Source organism: Eptesicus fuscus, chromosome 19, assembly GCF_027574615.1.
Source record: "Eptesicus fuscus isolate TK198812 chromosome 19, DD_ASM_mEF_20220401, whole genome shotgun sequence".
NCBI lineage: Eukaryota > Metazoa > Chordata > Mammalia > Chiroptera > Vespertilionidae > Eptesicus > Eptesicus fuscus.
The window spans coordinates 38,835,095-38,847,178 of NC_072491.1; the positions used below are offsets into that span (position 1 = coordinate 38,835,095).

The 12,084-nt window shown below is 39.2% G+C and overlaps 1 protein-coding gene and 1 pseudogene across 1 annotated transcript in view; one reads left to right on the plus strand and one right to left on the minus strand.

Annotated features, from left to right (window-relative positions):
* The window catches only part of NCOA2 (nuclear receptor coactivator 2), a 264,744-nt gene that overhangs the window by 158,617 nt on the left and 94,043 nt on the right, over positions 1–12,084 (minus strand). The gene's annotated exons all lie outside the window — the stretch shown is intronic.
* On the plus strand, positions 2,322–3,434 carry LOC103293990 (beta-1,3-N-acetylglucosaminyltransferase manic fringe-like; annotated as a pseudogene).

Here is a 12,084-nt window from a genome sequence, read left to right on the forward strand (position 1 = left end):
GTGGTTAAGCATCAACCTATGAACCAGGAGATCACGGCTAGATTCCCAGTCAGGGCACATGCCCGGTTGTGGGCTCGATCCCCATTAGGGTGTGTGAGGGAGGCAGCTGATTGATGATTCTCTCTTACCATTGATGTTTCTATCTCTCTCTCTCTCCCTCTCCCTTCCTCTCTGAAGTCAATATATATATATTTTAAAGGACTCCATGGGTGGCAGGATAACTACTGTTATCACTAATAACAGTGCCAGCAGCCAGTTTTGGGTCTGGTATAATAATGAAGTCACGCAATGGGATCTTTCTGGTGTGCAGTGACTATTCAGAGTGATCCAGTGTCTAGTTTTCTGATGTACTCACTGTGCGCAAGTGTGTGTGTACAATGATTATTTGGTTGTTACTCAGAAAAAAAGTTTTGCCTCTACCCTCTAGCAGTATAAGTTAAGATGTTTAAGTAACAAAATGGATGAGAAATAGCAGGAAAAATTACAAAGAGGAGTTGAGTATCTGGCCTAGGCAATGGGTGGAGCTCGGCTGAGTTGTAGACCTAACATTTTCAGAAATGTAGTTCAACCTGAACTCAGAACAGGAGTTGGAGATGAGGACTAGAAGCAGATGATGAGGCGAGGGAGGAGAATGAGGAAGATAAAAGCTAATTTTTAAAAACAACTTTCCAGGTGATAGGCACTGTTCTAAGTGCTTTATGTGAATTATCTCAATACAAGAAAACCACATACTAGAAGAACAGGTGTCCTCGGGAGGTAGGGAAGTGGAAATTGAAGAGGAAGAGTAGATTGGAGTCAAGTGTTATCAAGAATAAAAGGGCCACTGGGTGGGCTGACTTTAGATGTTCAATAAAACTGGACCTTTTCTATTCTTTCTGTTCAATGTACCTGCAGCTACTTGTAAAAAAAGACATCTTCCTATAATATTCTTATATTTGTAATAATTTTTGTAATACTTTTTATATCATCAAACTTAACCACTTTTTATGCTTTATCAACTAGAGGCACTTGTTTTCAATTAGAGAATATACTAGATATAACTTCTTAAACTCGAGTAGGTAAATTAAAATCAGTAAGAATGTACTTAGTGCTCTGTATAAACCCATGCATTATACAAAGCACCAAGGAGGGAAATTTACAATATACTTGGACTAGATTTGGAATGTAGCCACCATTAACAGCCCACATTCTCAAGACACTTGCAACTAAAATTGTAACCAGCAGTTATTTTTCTGTCTTTGTGCCATGTGAGTCTCATCAACAAAAGATACCCTTATTTCTGTGTTTCGTTTCTAGCTGTTCCTTTTGTAATGTCTTAGAACATGGCATAGCAAGATAACCACAAGGTCAAGAGTGTCAAGAGAAGGACAGGAGTGGGCCCAGTGTCCGTCACCCTTCCCACACTGTACACCTACTACAATGCATTCTTTTATATTTGTTAGCACATTACTTTGTAATCACATTTATGTAACTTAATGTTTATCTGCCATTTCTCTTACCACCCTGTGAGATGTGGGTGGGACAAAGGCCACACACATTGCTTCTGTCCACTTTACACATCCCTGCTTTACTGTGCGCACAGTAACTGCTCTCCAGTGAATGTAAACTAAATGGAAAAGAGTGTCGGTTGGTTGGAGAATGAAAAACAAACCAGGGATTTCATCTAATCAAGAAGTGCCATTTTCATCACTAGAGGAAGCCCTATGTTATACAGTAGGTCCTCGGGTTACATAGGAGATCCGTTCCTATGGCGACGTTAAGCAATTTTCACCGTAGTCAGAACCCACCTACATAAGCACCTACGTCACTCACAGGGAGCACATACACAGCAGTAATGAAGTGAAACAGTAAAAAAAATTTAAAAGAAAGATAACAATTCCTGACCTTTACTGTGGTAAATAAATGATAAAAAACATAAAGCGCATATGTACATACATTGAAATGACGGAACTTTTTTTTATAAAAATAAATGGGAGATGGTGACGTAACCACGAAATAACGTACATCGTACGTCAAGTCCGACGTAACCTGAGGACTGCCTGTACTAGAAAGAGAAGAGATTTGGGAAATATATAGTCCCAGGTTCAAATTCTAGAGCTGCCCACCTGTCTATATGACTTTGATTAATTCCTATGAGCCTCAGTGTTTTCATCTATAAAATGGGAATAATTTCTCTCTCCCAAGCTGATATTAAGAATTTGATTAAATAAAATATATTTTAAGAACAAGATAAATGCAGGTTTGTAAGAAGAGTTTCCTTCTTAAAACTGCTTTATATTTTGATTCATAAAAATATTATTTCCACGTTGTATTTTAAAAGAATGTTGTCAAGAGCAGGTGGAGGGCTGGTGGAGGTAGAGGCAGAGGGGCTGCCATGGCTTGGCCTCTGCGTCCAGAGCACCAATTCCCACCTCTCCCCTCCTTGCCCCTTTTGCCTTTGCTGGAGCCCCTGCCTGGCCAGCCTCCCCTCCTGGTCCAGTTGGGATTGGGGGATTAGCTATCTAGGGTCCCAGTGCCTGGCAGGAGCCCTCCGCACCCTTCTGTGCATGGGGCTCCTCGCCCCTCGGCGCCACTTGAGCCTGTCCTTGAAGAGCGTAGTGGAGACCCTCGGCTGAACCCATCAGGCCCTCTGCCCGGGAGCTGCAGCTGCAGGATGTCTTCATCACAGTCAAGATAATCTGCACCTCCCAGGGCTTTCACCTCAAACTGCTGCTCTGCCCGGGGCTCTCCAGGATGAGGGAACAGACAGTTGTCTTCACTGACAGCACGGATGCCCGGGTAAGTGCCTACAAGAGAGCCTGGGCCCACCCCGGGTCACCAACTCCTCTGCAGAGCACAGCCACCCAGCCCTGTCCTGCACGGCTGCCGAGTTTCATGCTTTCTTGGCCAGTGGGCTGAAGTGGCCCTGCCACGTGGACGATGACCACTATGTAAATGCCAGGGCGCTTCTGAAGCTGCTAAAAGCCTTCCCATGGACCCCTGATGTCTACAGAGGCTGGCCCAGCCTGAAATGGCCCATCCACGCTTCTGAGCCACGGCCCCACAATCGCACGAGGCTGGTACAGTTCTGGTTCGCCACCGGGGGTGCTGGCTTCTGCATCAACCACAATCAGGTTTTGAAAACGGCCCTGTAGGCCAGCATCTCCACTTCGTGGACTCATCTGCACTCATCTGGCTGCCTGATGATTGTACTGTGGGCTACATAATTAAGTGCAAGCTGGGTGGCTGCCTGCAGCCAGGCCCCTCCTCCACTCCCTCCTGGAGACCCTGCAGCTGCTGGTGCTGCCCAGCTCCTGGAGCAGGTCACCCTCAGCTGCGGTCTTCGAGGGGCAGCTCAATGTCATTATGCTACCCAGCCCCTTCTCTCCTCCCCAGGTTTCACTCCTACCTTGTCTCCTCTACCTGTACACCCCCTGGCAGCTGATATGAAGTGAATTTGAGATTGTAAGTAATTAAAACCTCTTTTTGATTTTTATGGTACATAATGTTAATTATTATCACCCCAAACCGTAAGCAGCTAAAAGCACTTAAGAGTTTTTAGAGCAGCTATAATTCCCCCGATGTAAAAAAAAAAAAAAAAAAAAAGTGGGCAAAATCTGAGAGAGAGGGCGGCCTAATTTTTTAACATTTTGTAAAATATAAATGCCATGTCTGTTAATTTAGGTCATGACTATCTGAAATATAGTCAACATGAAATAGAAACTGTACTTCCAATATAAATTAAGCTTTTAAAAAAGTAATTGAAAGAATTCTCTAGTCACTCTCAGGAATGTAGAAATATAATTTTTTCCAAATAAAAACTGAAATTTGCTTTTGAACTGAACATTTTCTTTTCTTTGTGCGAAAGTGTCATAGGACTTCTTATTATGGGAATTCCAAAAAATGCCTTTTTAAGATTTAATTGAGTAAAACGTCTAAAATTATTTTTAAAGAGGGGAACTTTTAAGTGAAAAAGGAAGTGGGCTAGCCCCCTTTTCCATCCTTCAAAACAACATAACCAATGTTAACATCTGAACATGTCCCACTGAATGAATTATATGTGTAAACTCGATTGAAGTGAAAAACCAGCTTACCATCACTTCTGTGACCTGCATTTTCCTGTTTAACCAATCAGTCACAGTCACTTCTGATAGGATATACAATTTAGCAACTTCATGGCTTTGTTTTGCTGGTACCCACATGAGAAGGGGCCGAAACCCTCATGGGATGGAGGGGTGGCAAGCTCAATACTAAGCCTTGTCATGTCCTTACCCACACTTAGGTTAGCTTGAAACTTTATTTTGATATTACTAAATTTAGGGGTGGGGCTTTAATGGTCTGCTTTTATGTTTTAGGAGAAGAAACTCTGATAGGCAAAACACTACCAATGACAGACGGGTTGAATCCCAATTCTGCCTCTAACTAGCTACTTAAACGAGGTGCACGTCCCTGGGCAAGTCGCTGAACCTCTCAGTCCTTCCTTGCCCAATTTCTAAAACGAGATAATAATAGCAGCTACATAATAGGTTTTCTCCTTCTTTTTCCTTTGTGTGTGTGTGTGTGTGTGTATGTGTGTGTGTGTGTGTGTGTGTGTGTTTATTATGTGGATTATTATGAGAAAAGCTTAGAACACTACTTGGTAAGGACAATATATACACTAGCAATTATAAATGATCTTTCAGTTCTAAGAACTTTCTATTCCCTTTGTACTATGACTAAAACAGGATTTGTGTGGATAATACTTGGTTCTACGTTCATGTCCATGTATTAAAACCACACTGCTGATTGGCCCATAATCATGATTATCAATCTTTATTAATATAGTAATGCTATTTTAAATAAAATAAATTTTTATATTTAATGACATATTGACACAGAAAAGTTTTATGTACATAGATGGGCAGCTATAATGTTAAAAATGTTCTGTGAATAAAACAACGAAAAAAACAAAACATGTTGCTCTATATAATGAAAAAAAAATTTAATGAAGTAGGATGCTTCTAACTCAATTTCCTTCACATCCTGATGTACATCTTTTGAGCACTCTGACAAAGCTCATTTTGTAGTATCTGATGGCATCAGTTAATCAAAACTCCTTTTCTGAGATCAGAATCATTTTTCCACTTAACTAGAAAGAAGGCAGCACAAAATGTCTTTGCAATTGTTACAAGATCCAATTAAAAGCAGATGAGTTGGAAAACACCAAGTTTTATTTCACTATATACATTATGGCCCAGTATATAAAATGCTTTGAAAACAAAAGCGGTTTATTCTCAACTTCAAATCAAAGAGGATTTAGGCACCATCAGAACTCACTTCACTTTCTGACACAGTTTAAACTGATACAACACAGGTAAAGGCCAAGAACCGTGTCTTGCCAAAAGTAATGGTAAATGTTTGTTTTTCCTTTTCTCTCTGTATCCCTCAAGCTAACCTACATTCATCTCAGTTTCAAGACATCGTGAAAACCTTAACCACCTCATGAAACCTCATTGTGGTATCTGAACAAATGACCAGGTATGTTACTTTCTCAATCAGCTCTTGAAACTTAGTAGGAAATAGGACCCTAGACTTCAGTAAAAACAATGATTTAATTAAAAGGAGCACTGAAGTAGAAATAGCACAGCAAGCCAAAGATATCACATTTATCAGGATAAATAAATAATACATAAATGTCTCTTATTTTCTGTCCCTAAAATGAGAAAGGCTCAAGAGGAAGTAAGTGTATGGCTCCTGATGTGGCAGCCCCAGCCCCAGGGACTCCAGGACAGCCACCACCAGAATGTCTGTGAGGACTGTGGCCCGCGTTGCAGGCAGCATTTAGCTCTGGGGCTGAACAGCTTTAGTGATGAGCCACTATGGTAAAAGCAGATTTTTTAAAATTTAATTTCCTTTTAAAAATAAGGTGGAAAAAATAAGATGGGAAATTGGTAAATATAGTGAGCATACATTATAGTTTAAAGCAATATGCATTGGCATTTAGGATATGTTAAAACAAAAATAAATTTAAAAGACAACAGTGGTATTTTACAAAAGGCTATCATTTTATATCTTCAAAAGATACTTTAAAGAGAAAGTTTGAACCTGACCTTGGCACATAATATAAATATGTCAATGAACAAGTTCAAAGAAGTAATAACTTACGTGTTAAGACAATAACGATTTTACGAAACTGTGGATATTTTGAGGCAGTAGCAACATTAAACACTAAATTTCTACATTAGAAAAAATGTAAATGTTCCACAGTATCTAGTTTCAAGGAAAACCTAAAATCTAGATTCCACTGGGCTAATAAAACACAATCTACTACAGTAGGTCCTCAGGTTACGTAGGAGATCCGTTCCTATGGCGCGACGTAGCGCGATTTTCGCTGCAAGTCGGACCCCACCTACATAAGCGCCTACATCACTCACATGGAGCATATACACAGCAGTAATGGGGTGAAACGGTAAAAAAAAAAAAATTTTTAAAGAAAGAAAACAATTCCTGACCTTTACTTGTGGTAAATAAATAATAAAAAACATAAATCACATATGTACATACGTCGAAATGGCGGAACTTTTTTTTTAAAATAATTAAATGGGAGATGGCGACGTAACCACGAAATGATGTACGTCAAGTCCAATGTAACCCGGGGACTGCCTGTATTGCATATTGATAAGACTCATGAAACCAGCCTAATCTGTTTCAAGTCAAAGGAATTTTATTTTCCATTCTATTCAAATATAATAACTAGCATGAGTAACCACCATATGGTTCTCAAAATACATTAGTTCAAAACTATCTTCTATTTCCAACTCTGTCTTACAACCTAGAAAACAGAGGTTTATTTTCTGGACTTTAATAAAACTGCCATATAAAAGGAATTAGAAATCTAGATCAAATAGCTTTTTTAATGACTAAGAATTGAAAGGAACTAAAAGATCAACTGTTTCCTTTTGGCCCCTGCTCTGTCTGTTCTAATTTAAGCCACCAGTTCAATAACTGTGACATAGCCGTTTCTTTTAAAGATATTCTTTTATAGTTTAGGTAAAGACAAACGTCTCAGTACTCATCGAGGCACGGTAGGGCCTTTACAAGCTTCCCCACCCCTCTCTCCACTGAAGTGCACGCTGTCCTATCACACGCCTGTGTCTTGGTCCTTTTCACCCCTCCAGGAGGAACGATAAAACTCTGCTCCAGTTCTCTGACATGGATGGGCAACAAACGGTCAGGCCTCTGGTGGAGGCCAGTAAATTTCAAGAGTATGACTTCTGCTTATGACATTTATGTCACTGGCACCAAAACGGCCAAAACTGTTGGTTTAAAGAAATCGAAGTTCTCAAATTCTATGAACTCTAAATCAATTCAGTATTTTTCAATACTTTAAAAAGCAGTGAAGGCAAACAATTCTATAGACTCCAGCACCACAAAAATCAACCTCTCATGGAGACATGTATTCAAGAGATCCTTCAAAATTGGACCACATACATTTATAGTTTATGGTCAAATCCCATGGAGCCACTAGGAAATGCTGTATACTTCTTACTCTCCCTTTGCTCTTTTGGATGTAAAGACAGAATTGTGAGTAGGCCAAAAAAACACATTTCCATTGATTGTAGACACCTATGAATCATTCATGAACTAGCAAACAGTGCTTAGACAACCTAATGCATGGAATTAGGTTAAAGTCACAATTTGCAAAATTTACTGTTAATGTCTCTGGATTTCTCCCCATTTTTTCTGTCTCAAGGAAGCAACACAACCCCCAATGGAAACCTCTATATGCCAAAGAATGACAGGGCGAGGGGTTGGTGGGGGGGGGTGACCTACTTAATTAATTTTATAGATATGGACAATTTTATAAATAAACGCTTAATTTATCCCTTACAACTAGATGTTGTAAAACTAGTGGAGACTGACATAAATGATTTGAACTTCAAAAATAAACTCTGAGGTGTTTAATGGAAACAGCCTGATTTTATTTGCTATTTTAACTGTAAGGGGATTCTGGCGAGGTCAGCAGACTCAAATTCAACACCTGCCTAGAAAATAACATATACATTCTGCCACTTTCCTTCCAGAGTGAAAGTGAATGGCATAGTTAAGAATCCCACTATTTGACCCCAGATCAAATGCCATATATTTCTGAAGTTACTATAGTGTCACTTATGTGAAATTCTGCTCATCAGAGACCTTCTCCTTAAAGCTAGCAACTCTACTATCAACCAGATGAGTTGAATATACAAGTTTGAACCGAAATCCAAAGGCCACTAACAAGAAAGCAGGAGAACACACATTCTCTTAATCTTCAAACACGCCCCTTCCACACTCCCATGCACACAATTACCCGTCTTCCAGTGCACAAGAATGGGGCTGAGAAGGCAGAGCCCACCCTGTCCCAGCAATACCTCTTCAAAGACACTCTAACTCAAAAGACCTATACAAGGTATAGACTGGTAATGGTTTTCATTTTAATTATTTCCACAGAATGTCAGCTATGCCAACAGACAAATCACACTTAGAAACTTCTAATTAAAGAAACAAATGGTGATTTCACAGAAAAATAGCTCTCAACTGAAACTCAACTTTTATAATCCAAGAAGCATCCTTATAGATTTCATTTTTAAAACTAGTTTTTATTGCTGTCTGTAAGTCTAAATTTTGCTGTTTCAGAATTTGGATTAACCAGAAAAAGCAGGTTCTCTCATATTTCTGGTATACTGTTCAGCAATGCATTATGCCCACTAACATCACTCCTCGTGGGTACCTGTGGAAATAGCAAGGCCACCATTCTAAAAAGAAGACAGCCTCCCATTGTAAATGAAGACTGCCTGGATTCTAACCTCACTAAGCACAACACACTAGTCATGAGGGTGCTCCTTCCTCTGAAAGTACTATTAAGGCCATATAAACAAACATTTATTGACAACAGACAGCTTTTGTTGTTCCCTTAATCTCCACTTATATGAATAGATTAGTAGGAACAGATGTATAATTTAGAAATCAATGCTCATTTTTTTTTTCTTTAAAAATCAGAAAGCCAAGTTTTAGTGTAAAAATACTGAGCAAGGAAATATGGAGCAAAACTTTCCTTTCTACTCCTTCCAGTTTATAATTTTTGGTAATTATTCTGTATATTTCCCAGAACCCTCAGCACAGGCTAACACAATATAATAAGTACTAGAGGCCCAGTGCACGAAATTCATGCATGGTAGGGTCCCTAGGCGTGGCTGGTGATCAGGGCCAATCTAGGCCTTCTGGCTGCTGGTTGGGGCCTTCCTTCCCCAGGCTGCCAGCTTGGGCCTTCCTTTGTTCCGCGCCGCCCCCTGGTGGTCAGTGAGCGTCCTAGTGAGCAGTTGAACTCCCAGTTGGTGGAACTCCCGCCTGAGGGGACAATTTGCATATTAGGCTTTTATTATACAGGATTTCTGAAGGAAGGAGAGTCGGAAAGAAAGAGGGATGACCTGAGGGTAAAGGGAAGGAGGGAAGTGAAAGGAGGGTTAATGGTGCTGAATGTATTTCCCTTTGTGGTGAAAACCAGGTCAATCTGTTTACACTAATGTGTGCATAAAAAAGGGAGGAAAACAGAATAGTAAAGTGCTTTAAAAACTGACCAGTCATACAAACAGTTTCCAACTGATGGCTTTGTGTCAGTAATACTCATTGGAAGATAATTTCAACCCACCAGGGAGCTTCTTTGGTTCTCGAGTCCAGCAGCCCACCTACCAGCTAAGAGCAGAGAAGTCTGCGCAGGGGGACAAGGACTGGGATTCTAGTTTGAAGAGTTAAACAACAGGGGGTTTTGCCAACTGTTAAAATATTTGTTATTTCCCCATGACTGCCTACCATGCGGACATTTGAAAAAAATTACAACAAAAGTAGCAATATAATTAAATATCAGCAGATTTTGCCTAAAGCAAAAGATACATAAGTAAATATTGTAATTTTTTAGTAGATTAACACTGATTTTCAGTGGACAGTGCTCAAAGCTTCAGATCTGTAGCTCAAATCAAGCCGCCTGGGGATTCAAAACACAACAAATCTTTTAGGGTCGGTAGGTTGCTGCTGTTGCCGGTGTGCCCTGGGACTGCCTTGCCGTCGCTGCCGTGCCCCGCCCCCCCACTCCCACCTGGAACCCAGCTCAAGAAAAACATAAAACAACAAATATTCATTGCAAATGTACTTACAACCATGGCAGGTCCAATATGGACATAATTTCTTCTGTCTTCAATATGGTTAATATAATTTTTGGTATTTAGTATATAACTACAAAGTGCACTAGCATCACAAGAAGTATATTATGCTCTGTTGTACTTGGGTGAACTTCTCTCTGCATAACTTAGTGCTGCCCTCTATCAAGTATGTGTGTACAATTCTTCCCCTACCCGAAATCTTCCAGTGTATAGAAAGTAAACTTATAAAGAAACTCCAAGTATGTATGAATCCACGGTGAGTTCAGTTTTCCACAGTGAAGGGGAAAAATCACATTTCAAGGCTACATTGTCCAACATTTATCTAACGCTTGCTCCTGTTTTGACTATCAATTCTAAGAAAAGTTTATTGGCTAACTTTAAAAGTGCTTAAAATGTGAGACTGGAATGGAAATACTGATGTAGATATAGATTAAGAAGCATGGTTTGGTCTGTTAAATAAATTTTTTCTTTTTAATTCAAACTACAGAAGCCCCTTCCCATACACTCAAATCTGGAATTTGCATTTACACTCATTGATACAATCCTTTTGGAAAGTGTGAGGAAGTATAATTAATCATATTTTCAAATAAAAACTTTAAGATGCATTCAACAACACTGCCTTCAAAAATACTTTGTCCGCAATATTATAGGTTTAAGAACAGATATTTGTATGTAATATGTCCTCCTCAGCCTTGAAAATAAACTAAATGTGGAAAGCTGAAGTTCTTTTTGAGGCAATTCTGTTTTACTTCAAAGCGATTCCACCTTATTCTTAAATTATTAAAAAAGTTCCCCAAGATATAAGTTATTACACATTCCAAGATAAGGGTTCTAAGTAATTATACAGTCACTATATTTCACACAACTTGTTTTCTGTAGGAAAAGTGTAACAAACCACAGATGCCACTGTATCCTAAACTTTCTGATACTGCAGGGGATCAAGAATGCTGATTCATGGCGTGCCACGTTCATAGGAAGAAAAAAAGAGGAATGCAGATTCATGGCAAACCACGCTTACAATGGAAAAAGGAATCCAATGGCTCCGCCCCCCAAAAGTAAGTATGTCATGAAAGTGCGGAGTGCAAGTTTAAGTTTTGCTGGTCGTCATTAAATTTCAAATGAGTCGTCATGTTTCATAGTTTGAAATAAAGGTTAAAAGTTGAGGCCTGCTAATGAAATATAAGCAAAATAATGTTTGACTTTTAAATTAATTTTGAAGTCCTTAAATATAAATATGGTTTTCCTATATTACACTTATTGCCACACACACAAAAAAATGTGTATATTCCAGGCCATTTAGAAGGGAAGTGGAGCTCTGTGGTTAAGATCAAGGTCTTTGGAGTGGCAAACTGCCACTTACTTGATATGACCTTGGAAAAGTCACTTAACCTCTCTAAGCTTCAATTTCCTTATCTGCTATTCTGAAGATAACTGAAAAGCACTTACATAATACCTGGCACACAGTGGAAGAGCAATAAGTTACAGCTGCTGCTGTTAGTATTATCAAAGCAATCTCAGCAAATTGCACTTGTAAATTAGGTGTGAATGAGAAATGGCTGGATAATTCCAAAATTTTACTTAAAAAAGAACACAAAAACCCTAAAGGTCAGAATTAGTTCTTTCTATAAATGAAAAAAATCATGGTGGCGGAAGGAGAAACTAATGCCTAAAGAAAGCAAAAGAGATAAAAAATAAAAATACAAGAAAACGAGACAGGAAGCCAATATCCTGGAACATGTAAAGAAAACTGCCAAGGGCACAGGAAAAGGATGGTCAGCTCCTGCCTACAGCTTTCTTTCATAAGGAATTCACACATCAATACGGAGGACAGAAAAATTCCCCAAACTAAAAACAGAAAACCAATCACGTTACATTTCATATCCAGTGACAGGTAGTGGGAAAATCTTAACGTATTTGGTTTTCAGAAATT